At 37.9% G+C, this 18,694-nt stretch overlaps 1 protein-coding gene and 1 pseudogene across 4 annotated transcripts in view; both read left to right on the forward strand.

Annotated features, from left to right (window-relative positions):
• The window catches only part of Cdh18 (cadherin 18), a 928,594-nt gene that overhangs the window by 355,894 nt on the left and 554,006 nt on the right, over window positions 1-18,694 (forward strand). The gene's annotated exons all lie outside the window — the stretch shown is intronic.
• The window catches only part of Gm19840, a 30,632-nt pseudogene continuing 13,776 nt past the window's right edge, over window positions 1,839-18,694 (forward strand).

The raw sequence follows: 18,694 nt of genomic DNA on the forward strand, positions 1-18,694 counted from the left end.
TGCTTTCTACAAACTTCTTGTAAATTTGTAAAACCGATTTTAGTAAAGAGAATATTAATCTATCTTGACATTTTAAAAACCTGTAGTTTTCAACCCCTTCCTGCACAGGATCCCTCCTAATCCTCTCAGCATCCTGTTTCTCAGCTAGGAGCAGACTGATACTCAAGGTGACTTCACAGCTTGCACATGGTGGAGTGGAGACACAGCCTCTTTGTAGTTAAATCTACTTTTCTCAGGTGGAAACGCACACTGTGCTTGTTGGTAGCACAATTACTTTCTTTAGAACATTAATATGCCCCTCAAAGATATTGATCTACATTTCTGTGCCACTGTAAAATACCATCTTATAGTTCCTCTGGGAACTGTAACAAAATTACAAACATCACAATGTGCCTTCCCCAAGAATAAAAATTCCTTCTTATGAGTAGATACTTCCCCACAATTCACCTCTCTCTCTCTTCTTGCTGCATGTCACATTAGGTTGTCTCTAGTGGTTTCTTGGCTGAAACAAAAAGAAAAACAGACAAACAAACAAAAACAACAAACAAAACCAGTGTCTGCTGTCTCCAGTGTCCCAATCTCCATGCTTTATGCTTCACACACAAAAAAAAAGTCCATTAAAAAACAGTGTGGTTATAAACCCATTCCTGGCTTGCCTAATAGTTTCCACGAACATATGACTAAAGGTGATATTGTATTTGTAGTCACCATCTTCTTGAAAATGGCATTCTCACCTGCATGCACCCTGGGTTTTTAGGGGTTCAGAAGCCAGAGGAGTATGGGAGGGCCTTCCCTCTAAAAAGTACAACGAAAGTTTAGCTGAGGGGACAGAGGTCTTTGGCTGAAATCATCAAGAAGTCTTTCAATGGCTAAATCACATCTGTACCTTTGTGCCTTCTGAGGCATATTATCTAGACAAATATAGGATTAAAAACTATTTTTCTTCAATTTTACCATCACCAATGTAGTCTATGTTTAAGTATTACAGTACAATAGACTGGCATGTCTATATATGCTATAAAATAAAACAAGTAATGTTATGTAAGGACATAGAGTTGGCTTTATATTCCATAAGTGCAGTTTGCATATTTAAATACATAAACATTGATTAGAATTTCACAAATGTCAAAGCATTTTTAAAAACACGGAATTAACTTTATAGTCTATAAGATACTGTTTATATATTTAAATACATGAACATTGATTCAAATTTTACAGAAGTGAAATGATGTTTAAGACTCAGGGATCATGGCGAAAAGGGGGGGAAATATTGTGGTGAGATATAATAACATGTAATGGGTTTCACAATTAAGTGCCTTACTGAAATAGATGTTTCAGATGTATTATAGTGAACAAGCAACTTCTAATCATATAAGACATTGTCATAAGATATAACCTACCTAAATTTAAAATTGCTAATATTTGTAGTCAGGGTTCATTCCCCCCTCTATGGTTTGTTTCTGTCATTTGGGTACTCAAGGCCAGTGGAAACAGCTAACACAAAACCTTTATAGCCATTAATAAACAAAACATTAGGTAAATTGGAGCATTTACAATATTTGTTATTTACAAAATACACATTCAATATTAATCACCCATAGATCAGGAAAGAAATATATGAAAATCTCTTATTATTATAATACTCAAAACTCTTGTAAATATTTGGGCTTTTCTAAAAGATTTCATGCTATTTTGTTGATGTTTTATTGTCCATGACTAAGAAATAACTATTATTAAACAAAACAGCATTCACATATTGTCCGCCAAAGTTTGACAAGAGTGCTACACGGCAACAAACGGACAGGGTGGAGAAAAAGATTCCTTTATCATACAAAGGCATGGATCTCACGGCTCAGTGTAAGCACCAGAGTGTCGGTGTTGTGTCCGATGGTGGCAATGCTGTGTATTTATGGACTGTGTTCCCTGAAGCTATAAAAGCAAGAGAGTGCAGAGCAGAAGTACTTTGAGATTCTTACAGCAACAATCAGGGAAGTACAAAGCCTTATTTTTCCCACTGCATCTGTGCGTTTCTCTAATAAAGTATTTCTCCACATGCTTCGTGAAGGGGTGGGAAGAGGGTAAAGTGTTTTGTAACTGAGCTATATCTGCAAACAGCAGCATCTCAGCCTTGATTATGATGCTTGCTTGGTTTAGATTTAGGCTTTATTAAAAAATACTTTATAGTTTGATAATGCGATTTGAGCCAAGCACATTTGCATCTTCATTTTTATTCTCTTATCATTGGTATTTAAACCTACCTCACCTCCTAGAACATTTGGCTTTAGCTTACTAGCAAGCTAATGCAGAAATTCGGCTTGCTCTTCAAAGAAAACCCTGCAGTGTTTCCTTAAGATCATCACAATTTGTCTTGCAGGGCGGCAGACCTCCCGAGATGTGTATGTAAGTGCAGGAGTACACTATTAGCCTTGTGGAGCAGGAGGAAAGCTGTGGCATTTCATGTTTTTAAATGCTTTTCTTCTAGGACACTGATTGCCAGCTAATGGGTAGTAATTCCATCTGCTGGTATTTGCACCTGCTCTATTCTTTTAGTCCCATCCTTCCCTTTGAGCTGCAAACTTCTGTTATTTCCTTCAGAAGCAGTTAGAATCTACCCTTGTTACTAACACAAATAGTAGCAAACACTGTGGGCTCACACATTCTTTCTTCAGCAAAACCAACTTTTAATTAAAATGCAGCTGAAGTCATGAATCTATGCCTTTTTTTTCCTTTGAAATACAAAACAAATATGAAGAACGTTGCGAGAAGCATTTATTTAATTCTTACCGAAGACTCAGCGACTGGGGAACTCTTAAAAATGTTTACTTATAACTTAGAAATTAAATCAAGTTGTGATAAAAAATTTCTTGCAAAGAGCTGCCTTTGGAAGTATTACAGAAAGTTTGGAGGAAATCATAGAATATCTTTAGGAAAACTAGCTTCTTTCTCATATGCCCAGTGTGCTTTGTTTAGATAAAAGATGAAAAATGAATAATGTTGGTTTTAGATTTTAGACTTATTTAAATGATTAAGACAGCAAAAAGAATTTTGATATATTCATTGACAGGGTAGTAAATGCTCAATAGAGTGTGTGATGATGTTCCGACTGAGTTAATTTCTGAGAGAAAACATACAAATCGGATGGACACATCTGTCATTTTATATAACAAAATCTAACGGTAACACATCAATTGCCATTCCATGTCACATTCCATATAGTATGTAACTAGTGGGATGGACATCTACAGATAGTCACTGTTAAGAAAAGTTCCATTAATTGATTATGTTGCTTATAGATGTCCCCAGCTCTTATAATTTATGCGAACAATTCAGAATTCACGGCCTGATTGCCCGAGTTCAGATCTCAGCACTGAAACTTAGAGCCCTGAATGGTAACTGGTCTCTGTAATTTCTATGCTAGGAAGGCAACAAGAGGAAGCTATTTATCTTCTTGGCTAGAATCTAGTAGGCAGCTGAGCACATTGTTCAAAAATAAAGGTTAAAATAGTTATGGAAGGTATGGGATGTTGACCTCTGTGCTCTACATGCATACACATACATGTTTACCTCCGTACACTTGCCAGTGCACATATATGTGCAAGAATATATCAACACATAAACACAAATACATATGAATGAACAAAATGTATTTAATGCAATTTCACTTTGCATATCTTTAAAATGGAAGTAATGATACATTTTAAATAGCTCTTGTTCTTATGCGTTTTCACACATAGAAATTTCTTAAAACTGAGCACAGCAAATAGAGATTTCATCTTCCTCTTTGTGATGGATTTCTGGGGAGGTGCTGGTATTATTATCAACCTTTGACACTATAGGCAGATCTAATTTTCTTCATCAATCAGCCTGTCATAATCAATTTTTATTTACACCCAAAAATTTAGCACATGGCAACATTTGCTAGTTGATGTTTTGCATCATCTAATAAAGTTCCATGTAAGGAGACAAACAAACACATCAAAAATGTGGTTATTATTTTGACCCTATCACTTCCTATTATTCTGATCCCAGCACACTGAGTCAAATTGTCATTCATCATAGATAGACTGCACTGCAATAGTGAGTACTAGTTATACTAGTTATACTAGTTATACTTCTTTGAAGACATTGTGATTACAGTGAAGACATTTACGTTTATTTTTTATTTTAATACTTTGTAGACAAAATATATGGCTTAATGTGAGTTTTAATAAAATATTATAATTACATGAAGCCATTATGCTGAAGCAACGAAAAATAAAATAAAATTTGTTATATGCTGGGAGCATGCATAATTATGGCTCAGATCCTTTTTCTCACATTACATGACCTTCTGATCTTGCATGGTCTCAAGCCCTGACTGGTATGAGAAGGAGGAATACTCACTAAGTGTCTAATGAGAGGGTGTAGGTATGTTTAAACTGAAGAGTACTGGTGAGTTCATAGATATCTTGGGTTTTTTTTTTTAAATTATTTATTAGATATTTTCTTCATTTACATTTCAAATGCTATCCCAAAAGTCCCCTATACCCTCACCCCACCCGGCTCCCCTACCCACCCACTCCCACTTCTTGGCCCTGGTGTTCCCCTGTACTGGAGCATATAAAGTTTGCAAGACCTAGGGGCCTTTCTTCCCAATGATGGTGGACTAGGCCATCTTCTGCTACATTTGCAGCTAGAGACACGAGCTCCGGAGGTATTGATTAGTTCATATTGTTGTTCCACCTATAGGGTTGCAGACCCCTTCAGCTCTTTGGTACTTTCTCTAGCTCATACACTGGGGGCCCTGTGTTCCATCCTATAGATGACTGTGAACATCCACTTCTGTATTTGCCAGGAACTGGCAAAGCCTCACAGGAGACAGCTATATCAGGGGCTTTTCAGCAAAATCTTGCTGGCATATGCAATAGTGTCTGTGTTTGGTGGCTGATTATGGTATGGATGCCCGGTTGGGGCAGTCTCTAGATGGTCCATCCTTTTGTCTTAGCTCCAAACTTTGTCTCTGCAACTCCTCCCATGGATATTTTATTCCCTATTCTAGGGAGGAATGAAGTATCCACGAGTTGGTCTTCTTGATTTTCTTGTGTTTTGGGAGTTGTATCTTGGTTATTCTAGGTTTCTGGGCTAATATCCACTTATCAGTGAGTGCATATCAAGTGACTTCTTTTGTGATTGGGTTACCTCACTCAGGATGAAATCCTCCAGATACATCCAATTACCCAAGAATTTCATAAATTCATTGTTTTTAATGGGCTGAGTAGTACTCCATTGTATAAATGTACCACATTTTCTGTATCCATTCTTCTGTTGAGGGACATCTGGGTTCTTTCCAGCTTGGATCTCATAAAATTGCAAAGCTTCTATAGGGCAAAAGATACTGTCAATAAGACAAAAATGCCATCAACAGATTGGAAAAGAATGTTTACCAATCCTAAATCTGATAGGGGACTAATATCCAATATATACAAAGAACTCAAGAAGCTGGACTCCAGAAATTCAAATAACCCCATTAAAAATGGGGATCAGAGCTAAACAAAGAATTCTCAACTGAGGAATACTGAAGGGCTGAGAAGCACTTGAAAAAATGTTCAACATCCTTAATCATCAGGAAAATGCAAATCAAAACAACCCTGAGTTCCACCTCACACCAGTCAGAATGGCAAAGATCAAAAATTCAGGTGACAGCAGTTGCTGGCGAGGATGTAGAGAAAGAAGAACACTCCTCCATTGCTGCTGGGATTATAAACTGGTACAACCACTCTGGAAATCAGTCTCGAGATTCCTGAGAAAACTGGACATAGTACTACTGGTAGATCAAGCAATACCTCTCCTGGGCATATACCCAGAAGATGTTCCAACTGGTAATAAGGACACGTGCTCCACTATGGTCATAGCAGCCCTATCTTGTTTTGTTTTGTTTTGTTTTGTTTTGTTTTGTTTTTAAATGGTAGACCATTGGACTTTGTGAGCCATTGTACTAATGGGATAGAAGATAGGGTATTTTTGTCAGTGTTAATGAATGTTTACAGAATGACACAGAAAAGTTTTCTGATTTTCATTTTTTAAATTACACTTAATCAATATTACCTTATTAGTTGCATATTGTATGTTATGAGTAACAACCTTAGATACCAGAAAGATGACCAAAAGATCCAAGGTAAGATTTTATGTCTCACTTGGAGAACTTGTGATTTATTGGAACTTGTAAAATGAATTATTTTTTAATATATGTAGTCCATTAATTTGGGGACTGTATTTCAACAAATTCATTCCACAATAACAACCCAGGGAGACTAAGATTTATTAAAATTGCATTCAGTTGAATACTGTGCATATATTACTCCATTCTAAACCTCCAATCTAGTAAGACTTCCTCCCAGACTACATTCCCATCTTCCTTGAAGTTTTTATCCTTTCTCGATTCTGCTCTTTTTTTTATTCTATTTATTTATTTATTTATTTATTTATTTTCTATTAGATATTTTCTTTATATACATTTCAAATGCTATCCTGAAAGTTCCCTATACCCTTCCTCTGCCCTGCTCCCCTACCCACCCCACTCCAGCTTCTTGGCTCTGGCATTCCCTTGTACTGGGGCATATATGTCTAAAGTTTACAATATCAAGGGCCCTCTCTTCCCAGTGATGGCAGACTAGGCCATCTTCTGCTACATAACACTCATGACTCTTCCCTCCCTTTCTCCTTCTTTATTCACCCCTCTTATAATTGTGAATCCCACCTATTCTCTTTGTAAAGCTCATATTGGCTCATGGACTCTTATTGGCAAGGCAGGAATGAATGAGGAACAATGTTTATACAAACTTAGCACAGGATCTTCTAAGAATAAACATAACAAAACCATCTCCAGATTGAAACAAGATATGTGGGCAGAGAAATTAGCATTTGAGAAACACAAGGATAAACTTTACAGAGTATATTGAAACACTAAATCTACAGGAATTCTGTGTTCTCACAGACTACTGTCCTACTGGAAAAAAAAACAAAAAACAAAAACCATCATTTACAGACTAACCTTTGAACTGCTGTATATCCTATTGAAACACCCTACCCCCAACTCCCACAGACCACTAACTACTGCTGAAGCATATGATAGTTTCTTGACATCCTTGATTACAGAAAGGATGCAGAATTTCATTGCCATGTGTAACTTCCACCTCCAGCATTCTGCCAGTTTTGTTGATTGACTGCTGCATACAGAATTGTGTGCATCAGCATAACAAGACAACTTGCTGATGTCGTGGTAAAGGCACGCCCAGAGGACATTTGAATAACACTAGTAGAAGCCTTGAGAAACAGCAGGATTAAAAGACATTTTTTTGGGTATATACTAAAACCTAAAGTCACAAAATGACCTTAGGGTTCCAAACATTCTTATATTATTCTAAGTTTTATTCTAAAATTTGGTAAATATTTCAAAGATACTGCTTTAAAAGTTACACTGCAACGCTTACAAAGCATCTGTAAATGTTTTGCATGATTTCATAACTGATCATATATTCAGAAGGTTTCTTAAAATGGAGTGCATATGATCAGACTCTTGTATACATTGCATGGGAACAGTTTAAATTTTAATGTATTGACCAAAACAATGTGACTATGATGCATAAATAGTTTGTACCTCAACATTTTGCTAAAATACTTTATCATATTGAAATTATTTTATAAAAGTTTTCTATTACTCTGTCTTTGATGTAGAAAATATTTTGTACTTCTTGCATAGTATCTTATGTGAGTAGTATTTTATTCACTTTTAATAAGTTGATCCTTTCTGGATATTATCTGTTGTGATAATAAAGTATAACTACAGAAGAATAAACAGAAATGTTATTAGCATACTACCACTCTTCCTGGCCTATATGCCCCATCTCCTGTGCCTTGACAGAAGACATGAAAACAGTTTATTTCCTTTCCTTAGCTTCTGATAGCAAATTAGTAAACAAAAGAATCAGGGAAAGTGTGAGTAATCCAACTATTGTTTACAAAATTGAGACATTTGTGATTTTCATATTATTCACTATTGGCTTAAAAATACACATTACATAAAGTGCAACAAAATTATACTAGAATTACTGTTGCAAAGCACACCCACCATTCAGTTAAAGTAGATTAATAGTATGTGATAAAACCTTACCAGCATCACATTTTGAGATTATAATGACTGAATTACTAAAATCTCCCTCTTTTCAATTTGCAGTTACTAAGTCCTTTTTGTCTTTCTTGTGGTAAAAGTTGTTTGTAACCCAGAGGGGGCTCTAAACTCATTGTACTTATTTACTTAATAAATCTTCAACTTAGAATCAGTGCACTCAATTTATTTCCACGAGATTTAAGCAAATACTCTTTTAGAAAGGGCAGAGTTGATTGCCACATGTAAACAAGGAATCCCAGTCTAATGTTATTTAGCCCAAGTATATTTCCCGTCTTTGGGTTGCACTTCATAATTAAATTCAGAGGAACTAGTTATGTTCCCTTTTCTAGACACATTTTACCTATGAAATTCGTTTTAGAATAAGGTCAAAATAAATTATTGCGTTTTACTTGTACAGAATACAAACTCATGTTCAGACTTTTCTACTTTAACTTGCAAGACTTTCCTAAGAAATTATTAAATGATGATATTAAAGATATATATAATTACAAATACTAATAATTAAAGTTTGTGAATATGAATTCAAATGTCTATATGTTTCTAACTGTATTCACTGGGAAACTGGATGCAGAAGTTAGAAACACTGGATTTTACTACACTAGTAAGAAGGCAGAAAAGCATAGAATGGAGCCAAGATTGCAGGGGTAGGTGTTGTGCTATTAAGAGGACTCATAGTAAGTGTACAAAGAGATAGGCATGCTCAGTGTTGGTTTGAAGAGATAACCGTTTACTATGCATGAATACAGCTTTCCCCTGGTCAAGCCCAATCATTGGTGATGATTTTGAAGAGTGCAAGTTAATGGAAGCATTTGTGTATTTGCACAGTTTGGGTCTGAGCAATATACTGGCTCCTTAGACTTACAGCGCTCTTCACTGTGAATTAATTCTGCTTTCCCAAAACTTCCACTGTGGCACTCTGTCCCTCAGCACGGGTGATTTAGGAAAACATATATGAAACACATAGTTGCAGATGAAGTCGTGAGAAAGTAGAGTTCAGGGTGGAATTTGTTGCCGGGCAAGGGTAGAAAGATGACGCTTCACCAACGTTTTTCAAGTGAATATTCATCCAAAAAAGCAAGAATCTGAAAATGAGGGTTTAAACTCTGCCCCAGCGCTTTTTCACTAGCAATTCGGTCTGGGATTGCGATGCCAACAACCTAGATCTACAAACAGAAAATTCTCAATGGTTAGTCCATCTGGATCAGGGGTAGCTGCAAACCCGAACCCTTCTTTGTTAGCTGGCATCCTTTGCAATACAATAATATCCTTACTCAGTCCACAGTATTTTTTTCTAAATAAGCACATTTTTCTTTTGGAATCTGGCACTCGAAACTTGTAAAAAACTTTTTTTTTTTTCATACTCTTAAGTTTCTTCATGCCTTAAGATAGGAATGACCTAAGCCAGGCATGGTGGCTCACACCTTTAATCCCAGCACTCGGGAGGCAGAGGCAGGCCGATTTCTGAGTTCGAGGCCAGCCTGGTCTACAAAGTGAGTTTCAGGACAGCCAGGGCTATACAGAGAAACCCTGTCTTGAAAAACCAAAAAAAAAAAAAAAAAGATAGGAATGACCTAAAGCTCTTGATAAGGAGAGAGCATCACACAGAGCTGTGGGAACCACTTTGAGCTCTGTTCTCATTTCAGTTATGACTGTTGCTCTTCTCCTGAAATATGTCCAAGATGACACAGCTTGCCATCTGGGATGAGAATCTGCTTTGGTAATCTTAGAGCCTGCTCTCAGATGAGAGAACATATTTCACTTTCCAGCATCATCTCCCTCCTCTTAGCAAAATTATTTATCAACTGCCTTAAATTAGACACATGGAAGTATCTGTATATTCCTGGAAGGTTATGTTAGTTGCTTGCTTCTCCTTAGATGGGCTTCTGCTTCCAGCAAGGAACCTAGTCTTGATATCCTTGTATCACAGTCATTAATTTTTCCATCACAATTTGCAATTCTTCTCGTGTTTTTATTAGAGCCCTGAGAATTTTGTAAAATAATATTTTATCATAATTTTCTACATTCCTAACTTCTTCCAGACACACCTCTGTATCCAAATCTCCCAAATTAATTTCTTTTATTATTTTTTATGTTAAGTAAAGTTTGTGCTGTATACATATTATTGGATATGTATACTTCCAGTGGAGGTTGGTCAACATGACAGTGACTTAACCTTTGAGAGTTAGGTCCTTAAACCTCATGTTCCTCTCCTTTTGCCTCTCTCTCTCTCTCTCTCTCTCTCTCTCTCTCTCTCTCTCTCTCTCTCTCTCTCTCTCTCTCTCTCTCTCTCTCTCCCTCTCTCTCTCCCTCTCTGAATCCCTCCTTCTATGTCTCCATCAATTCCCTCTCCACTCCTCATTCCTCTCTGTGCAGAGATAACCTCTTGCCCACAGATTCATTAATTATACTTCTAATGAATACTGCCAACAACCTGAGGCTGGATTCACAGCTGTGACCAATGGGATTTTCTCTTTACTCAGCCTGGCCAAGGTCTCTCATCTACTCCCCGAGCTTCTTAAAATTGTATCTTCTTAGTACAAAAGTATAGAGGACATGACTATTGATTAATCTTGCCATAAGGGTATTATACTATTGAGCTGTCAGTACAAAACAGGGAATATTCTCTTCGCAACATTCACAATATTTTACAGGCACTTATGATAGAAAATACATGGTATTTTCCTTTAATCCCAGGACTTGAGAGGCAGAAGCTAGCAAATCTCTGAGTTTAAGGCCAGCCTTGTCTACACATCAAGTTTCAGGATGACCAGGAATAAACAGACAAACCTTGTCTGAAAAACAAACAAACAAGCAAACAAACAAACCAATAAAAATCCCCCCAAAACAAACAAACAAAAAACAATAAGAAGAATTTTTAAGAGGCTTGTCTACTCTTAGATTAAAACTGTTAAATCAACGGAGTATTTTGAATTTATGATTCATTTTGAGATAAAACGTCTCTGTATAAACACATCCTCATCACACAAATGTCTTTAAAGGCAATTAGCAATGACAAATATACAAGGGTAAAGTGGATATTATCACAGTGTCAATTTAAAACTGATTATGGAATGAAAAGAAGCAAGAATGAGCACTTAGGAAAGAGCTTAGATGACATTCCTTGGAAGTTTAATCTCCTTGGTTTCCTCTGAGTTATTTCACTGCTCTGTGTGTTCCCAACTTCTTTCTGGATTAGCTAAGGAATCTTTTGTTTCCTTCAATATTTTCCTTGTGACCTAATGTTAATAAACTTGAGCATTTTATCTAGAGCTTCTTACACTGCTGTTTTACCAACAAGCGTTCTCTTTGACCTTATTAGGTCAAAGCTGACTCATGAGTCTACCTTTGTTAATGACACTTTGAAATACGTTGAAATTTGTTGACACAGCATTACATAAGGAAATGATTTCATGACTATATTGTCACTCATCATGGATCACTGCTCCACACTAAAACCAGCCCATTGGAATTAGAACATAATATGAAAGAAACAGGTATGACAAGTGAGGTGCTATTTTTATTTTTTAAGGAGTTAACAAATATTACAAGCTTTTAATATGGTGTTATTTGAATACTACTCATGTTGAAGCTGGAGTTTCATATATATATCACACGAGAAAGTTAAGTTCAACTTACTAGTTAATGATTAGTGAAACCAAGTTGTAAAAAGATATTTGTAATTATTCTTTAGACAAATCAGAAAGCAGTGGCATTCTGAAACTCGAAACCACACATCAACCCTTTAACTGCTAAATACTGCAATATAGAAAATTACTATCCTGTATATCCAAGAAGTGTTTAAAAATGTCACATTTTTTACATAAAATCGCAAACACATGAAGATTTCATTAGCATATTTCATATATCTCAGCTCATATTTTTTTTTACCAGAATATGAAAAACTGTTTGCCTATGGAGAGAGAAGGAAGTTCCCAATACTGATGCTGCTTTATTAAAAGGCAGCAATCTTTGCCTACTTTTCATGTGAATTTTCTGCCAAGTTGAGCTTTCGGTCTTGGGACAAAATTTCAAATTTTGCTAAAAATAGTACATTCAGTGCCTGCTCAAAAATTCAGTGTGAAATTCTTCCACAAGTACAATTTGAAAATCCAAATTTCAGCCAGCCCCAAGAGAAAACATGTATATATGTATGTTGAGAAATATAGGACAGGAATTATCTGTATTATGAAAGATCACCATGTTTCTCTTTTAATGTTCACTCCTAACAATGTCATTTCTTTGCACTAATTTAATAATTTGTCACAGTGGTACCTGGCAGTTCAATAACAGTCACTCATTGGGCAGTTCTCTAATTATTTAGGGGTGGTTGAAACTATAATACTACCATGTCAGTAAAGAGCATCATGCCGTAGGAGATATTATAAAGCTGCACCTGGGACACCTGTGTGTAGGAAGAACAGGTCAGTCCCATGTTAATACTGTAAGCTTACATTCCATAGAGAATATCTCTCCTTAACCTAAATAGCTTTAGTGCTCCTCTTGTAAATTTGAACCTTTCCTTTATAAAGCAAAATCTGGGCTAGTTTGTAGCCACTGAGTCTATTCAACATTGTCATGTGTCTTATATGGCATGTGTCTTTCTGTTGTAAAATGAGAGATAATGTTAACAAGAGAAACAAAATCCTGTAGTATGAGTCTGACTAGTATTGTGCTTTTTAATAAAGGATAACACAAAATTCCTGATCAAAAATGATCACCTACTAAATTGACCACCTACTGACTGTAGTCAGTCAGGACTCCCAGTGGGGAGATAAAAACACCAACTTACCCACAAAACCTTTGACCCCAGATCTGTATTGCCTACAAGAAGTGTGTAAGCCAATATAGAGCATAGACTACAGAAATAGGCATCCAATGACTGGCCCAATTTGAGATCCATCTCATGGATAAGAACTAATCACTGATGCTTTAATGGTTCAGTGTCATGCTTGCACACAGGAGCCTAGCGTAACAGTCCTCTGAGAGGCTCCACTTAGCAACTGACTGAAACAGATGTGGAGATCCACAGTCAAACATTAGATGGAGCTCAGGAAGTTTTGAGAGATAATTAGGTGAAGGATTTAGGAACCTGGAGGGGATAAGGACTCCACAAGAAGACCACAAATTCAATTAACATGGAAACCTAGGGGCTCCCAGAGAGTGAACCACAAAGCAAAGCGCATACATGAACTGGACCTAGGCTCCTTGCACATATGTGGCAGATGTGCAGATTGGCCTACATGTGGGTCCCTTAACGACTGGAGCAGGAACTTACCCTGACTCTGTTGCACACCTGTGAATCCTGTTCCCCTAACTAGGCCACCTTGTCTAGCCTCAGTGGGACAGGATATGCCTAGTTCTGAAGTAACTTGAGGTGCCTGGGTGGGTTGCTACCCAGGGGTGACTTTCTCCTTTGAAGAGCAGAAGGCAAGGTTGTAGAAGGGGAAGGGATAGTGTAAGGGATTGGCAGGGGGTTAAGGGGGGTGGGACTGGCAGAAGGCTGTGGCTGTGATTGGGATGGAAAGTGAATAAACAAACAAACAAACAAACAAACAAATAGAAGTCTACATAGGATGATTCAAAAATCAAGATTTCAAACAGTCAGGGTTCCATACCTTGGGATCCTTTGTGTTCAATATTTGCACAGATGTGATACATGTTAAAAGAATATGTGTGCCAACTTTAGACAAAATTGATGTCAGTGCTGCACATACTTTTTTTGTCCAAAGTATTACATGGTTCTGCTCTAAATACCATATTGTCTTGCAAATGTGGATTTCCTCATCTTTTCTATATTTAATTTATTTATTTTACATCCCATCTACATTTTTCTCTCCCTCCTATCCTCTAGTCCTTCCCCTGCCAACTTCTACCCACATGCATTCTTCCTTTGTTTCTCTCCCGAAAAGTAGAGGCCAATCATGGATATCAACCAGCCATGGCATATCAAGTTACAAGTATATGTAGGCACTTCTTCTCCTATTAAGGCTAGAACAGACAGCCCAGTAGGACTATAGAGCCACAAAGGCAAGCAACAGAGTTATAGAAAATTTCTGCTCCCATTGTTAGGAGTTCCACATGAAAGTCAAGCTACACAAATGTAAAGGTTTTGCAGAGGTCCTCAGTCAGTCACATGCAGGCTCCATGGTAGATGGTTCATCCTCTGGGATTCCTTATGGACCCATGAGAGTTGTTTATGTGGGTTTCTAATCTCTCCTTTCTAGAGTCATTCTCCCTTTCCACTGGATTACTGAAGCTCTGCCTAATGTTTGGCTGTGGCTCTCTTCATTTGAATCCATCCGTTGGTGGGTAAAGCATCTCTGATGACTGATATGCTAGGCTTCTATCTGCAAATATAGTAAAATATCATAGAAGTATCAGGCGTGGGCTCTCTCTCTCTCTCTCTCTCTCTCTCTCTCTCTCTCTCTCTCTCGGCATGGGTCTCAAACTGGACCAGTACTTGGTTATCAAACTCCCTCAATTTCTCCTCCATCTTTACCCTAGCACATCTTTTAGGCAGGAGATATTGTAGGCCAAAGGTTTTGTGCCTGGTTTAGTATCCCATTTGCTCCAATAGAAGTCTCACCTGGCTCCTATAGGTTTCTAGCTTGTCCCATAGATAGCACTCCTTGATCCTATTTCAGTTGTCCCTTCCAGTACAAACTTCTTCTCCCCTAACCCAATCCCTCCTTTTTCTCATTCCACCTCCTTTCCCAGTCCCTTTCTTCCTTCCATCTCCTATATCTATTCTTTCTTCTTCTCCTAGTAAGAGCTACATTCCCCCACCCCTTGAACCTTCCTTCTTACTTAGCTTCATTCAGTCTGGGGATTGTAGCAAGGCTCCCCATTACTTTACATGCAATATCCACTTTTAACTGAGTGCATGCTGTATTTGTCTTTGTGTGTCTGGGTTACCTCACTCAGGATGACCTTTTCTAGTTCCATCCACTTGCCTGCATATTTCATGATGTTGTGTTTCAATGGCTGAATAATACTCCATTGTGTAAATGGACTATGTTTTGTTTATTGATTTTTTGGGTGATGAAGATTTTGGTTGATTCTGGCTATTACTAATTAAGCTGCTATTAACATAGTTGAGCCTTAACACCTGGAAAACTCCTGATTTCATCTGCATTTCATTATTCTTTTTTTGTTTGTTTGTTTTGTTTTGTTTTTTCAAGACAGAGTTTCTCTGTATAGCCCTGGCTGTCCTGTAACTCACTCTGTAGACCAGGCTGGCCTCAAACTCAGAAATCCGCCTGCCTCTTCCTCCCGAGTGCTGAGATTAAAGGCATGTGCCACCACACCTGGCTAGATTTCATTATTCTTAAAGGGAGGGAAGATAAGCTAGTAGATATGTATGAAGATCCATCAAGTACAAGGAAAACAAAGACTGATGAGTATTCTCAGTTGTCTTATCATGCAAAATGTCTTCAGCTTATATAGCTTCCTAAACAGAAAAGTATCATAGGAGAAGAAAAGTAAATTTTTATCAGTAGGGAGAGAGGGGGGAAGCAGCTCCAATTTCCTTATATTTTTTCCATGTCATAGAATAGAGAAATTCAAATGACAAAAAGAACTTCATGTATCAAATAGTAATAATTGAAAATTCTTAAATTAACCATCTTCTTTTTTGTTTGTTTTAACAGGGATTTGTTGTTGTTGTTGTTGTTTATTGGTGTGGGTAAAACATTTCTTAATTGAATTTTTTTCTTTCTTTGTTTGCTTTTTTTCTTTGTATTGAGGGCTTTGCTTTGTTTTACTGTATCTTGTTTTGTGTTTGACTTGCTGTCATCTTGTAGGGTTGGGGGTCCTGTATCCTCTCTGCCACAAGGCATGGCTGCTTAGGGAGGTGGGACACAGGAGTTAACACTGACTCCATGATGTCACAGGGGGTGGGGAGTGTTGCACCATAGGGCAGCCCTGGGACAGGGGAAGCACAGTCTGAGGCATGGGACAGCTGGAGTTGCTTCAGGGTTCTCTGAGCCTGCAAGGAGGCCAAGGTCATCTGGTTTTCAGACTCTTGGACACTGAGGCACCGCTAGATGCAGCAGAAGAGCTGAGAATGGAGTGGGGGCCCATAGGCTGGATCTAGCCCGGGGCCAGGGGAGGAAAGGAAGCAGCTCTGGTTGGTCACATGGGGAGAGTCCTTGACTTGATGGTGACAGACCTGAGCTTGGTGGCAGTTGTGGCTGGGAGTGCAGAAAGCCTTCTATGGGAAAATGGTGCTGCTTATATAGCCCGCAGCGTGACGTTTCAGCACCTGATGTGGCGTGTCAGCACCTGATTAGTTGCTCACCCATCACCCCATTACTGCGCCCCGAGATAGGCAGTGACTGGGCGTGAATTGAATTTACTCTTGCACTTGTGCATAAGGCTTGTTTACTAGTTAGGCGCAGTGGAAGCCAGCGCCATCTTATAATAGCGATTGCTCACGGCACAGCTCTCCACACCTGAGGTTAAATAACTTTTTCAGGGAGGAGTATCTGGAAAAGAAAGCTTATTGGCCATGCCCTTCAGGTCTGTAGGTACCTCATTAAAATGGAGATCTCTCTTGATCCACAGGTAATGTCTTTTACATTTGGAGGGGCTTGGAGCATTGCCCTTACATGAATGATGGCCCCAAATCTATGAGGGACTCCTACTAGTGACAGGAGTCTGGACCAGGGAACAGGCAAAAAGTCCTGCCTTCTCTTCAGGGTCTCCAGGGTTTCTAGCCTTAGCAGAACTGGCAATCAGGATACCTTTCACGATCCCACATCATCTCTTTCATAACTGATCTTTGCTGATGAGAAAACAGAGGTGGTGGTGGGTTGGAGTCGAGAGGTGGGAGAGAGGATCTGGAAGGAGAGGAGGGAGAGAAAACTGTTATGATGAAATATTATACAACCATTTTCTTTCTTTTTTTCAATTTGTTATTAGATATTTTCTTCATTTACATTTCAAACGCTATCCCAAAAGTCCCCTATACCCCACCATGCTCCCCTACCCATCCAATCCTGCTTCTTGGCCCTGGCATTCCCCTATACTGGGGCGTATAAAGCTTGCAAGACCAAGGGGCCTCTCCTCCCAGTGATGGGCGACTAGGCCATCTTCTGCTACATATGCAACTAGAGATACAAGATCTGCGGGTACTGGTTAGTTCATATTGTTGTTCCACCTATAGTGTTGCAGACCCCTTCAGCTCCTTGGGTACTTTCTCTAGCTCCTCCACTAGGGGCCGTGTGTTCCACCCTAATCCTGATACAGAAAAATGTGGTACATTTACACAATGGAATACTACTCAGCTATTAAAAACAATGAATTTATGAAATTCTTGGGCAAATGGATGTATCTGGAGGATATCATCCTAAGTGAGGTAGCCCAATCACAAAAGAAGTCACTTGATATACACTCACTCATAAGTGGATATTAGCCCAGAAACTTAGAATACCCAAGATACAATATGTAAAACACAAGAGAATCAAGAAGGAAGACCGACGTGTGGATCCTTCACTCCTCCTTAGAATAGGGAACAAAATACCCATGGAAGGAGTTGCAGAGACAAAGTTTGGAGCTAAGACAAAAGGATGGACCATCCAGAGACTACTCTACCCAGGGATCCATCCCATAATCAGACACCAAATGCAGACACTATTGCACACATCAGCAAGATTTTGCTGAAAGGACCCTGATATAACCATTTCTTAATAGATAAATAGAAAACAATTACTCAGAAATAACTAAACAAGTGAGAGCGTCAGCCTAGATTTATTGCTAACTAGTAAGAATAGGACCCTGCCATTTTAATTATGAAACATCACATAACAAGAAATAAACAAAAGAAAAAGGAAACAAATCAAATGTGAGTCCAAATTAGGTTTGGAGTCTATAAAGATGATTCTCTTAAAAACACATTTTGATTTCCATGGACAAATGAGTCTACCTATATTCCATGCCCTCCATCATTTTTTGTGAGTTTTTTTTTTTTTTTTTACCATAGAAATGAAGTTCATGTAAATATAAAGTAGTGCATGTTATACTTCATATTGCAAACTGAATTCATAAAGCCCATTGAAATGATCCTTTATAAATGTGTCTCACTATGTAGCACAAGCTGACTGGGCACACAACAACTTAGATGAAGCTGGACTCACAGTCTTATAGAATAACCTGCCACTTTCTCCAAAGTGCTAAGTGTACAACAACAGAATCAGCACGTCTGAATGTTAAGAGTGAACATAATGTCTTATGTCACAACCCCCTCCCTCCCCTTGTCCTCCACCTCTTCTTACCCCTCTCTCTATGAGATTCAAATCTAATTATCTCTACTTGATATAAGATAATATTAAAAACCATACCAAGTGTTGTTTCATAGTCTAAATCAAGTGACTTTACTTTGAAATACTCACAACCTACAGGGAAAATAATGTTTGTTATATTCAAAATAAAATCATACTTTGTTTTCCATGTTAAAGAAATTTCACCTTCATTTTAAAAATGTATTTTTATTCTTTAATGTTTTTATTGGGCATTTTATTTATTTAC

The sequence above is a fragment of the Mus musculus genome, chromosome 15 (assembly GCF_000001635.26).
Source record: "Mus musculus strain C57BL/6J chromosome 15, GRCm38.p6 C57BL/6J".
NCBI classification, from domain to species: Eukaryota; Metazoa; Chordata; class Mammalia; order Rodentia; family Muridae; genus Mus; species Mus musculus.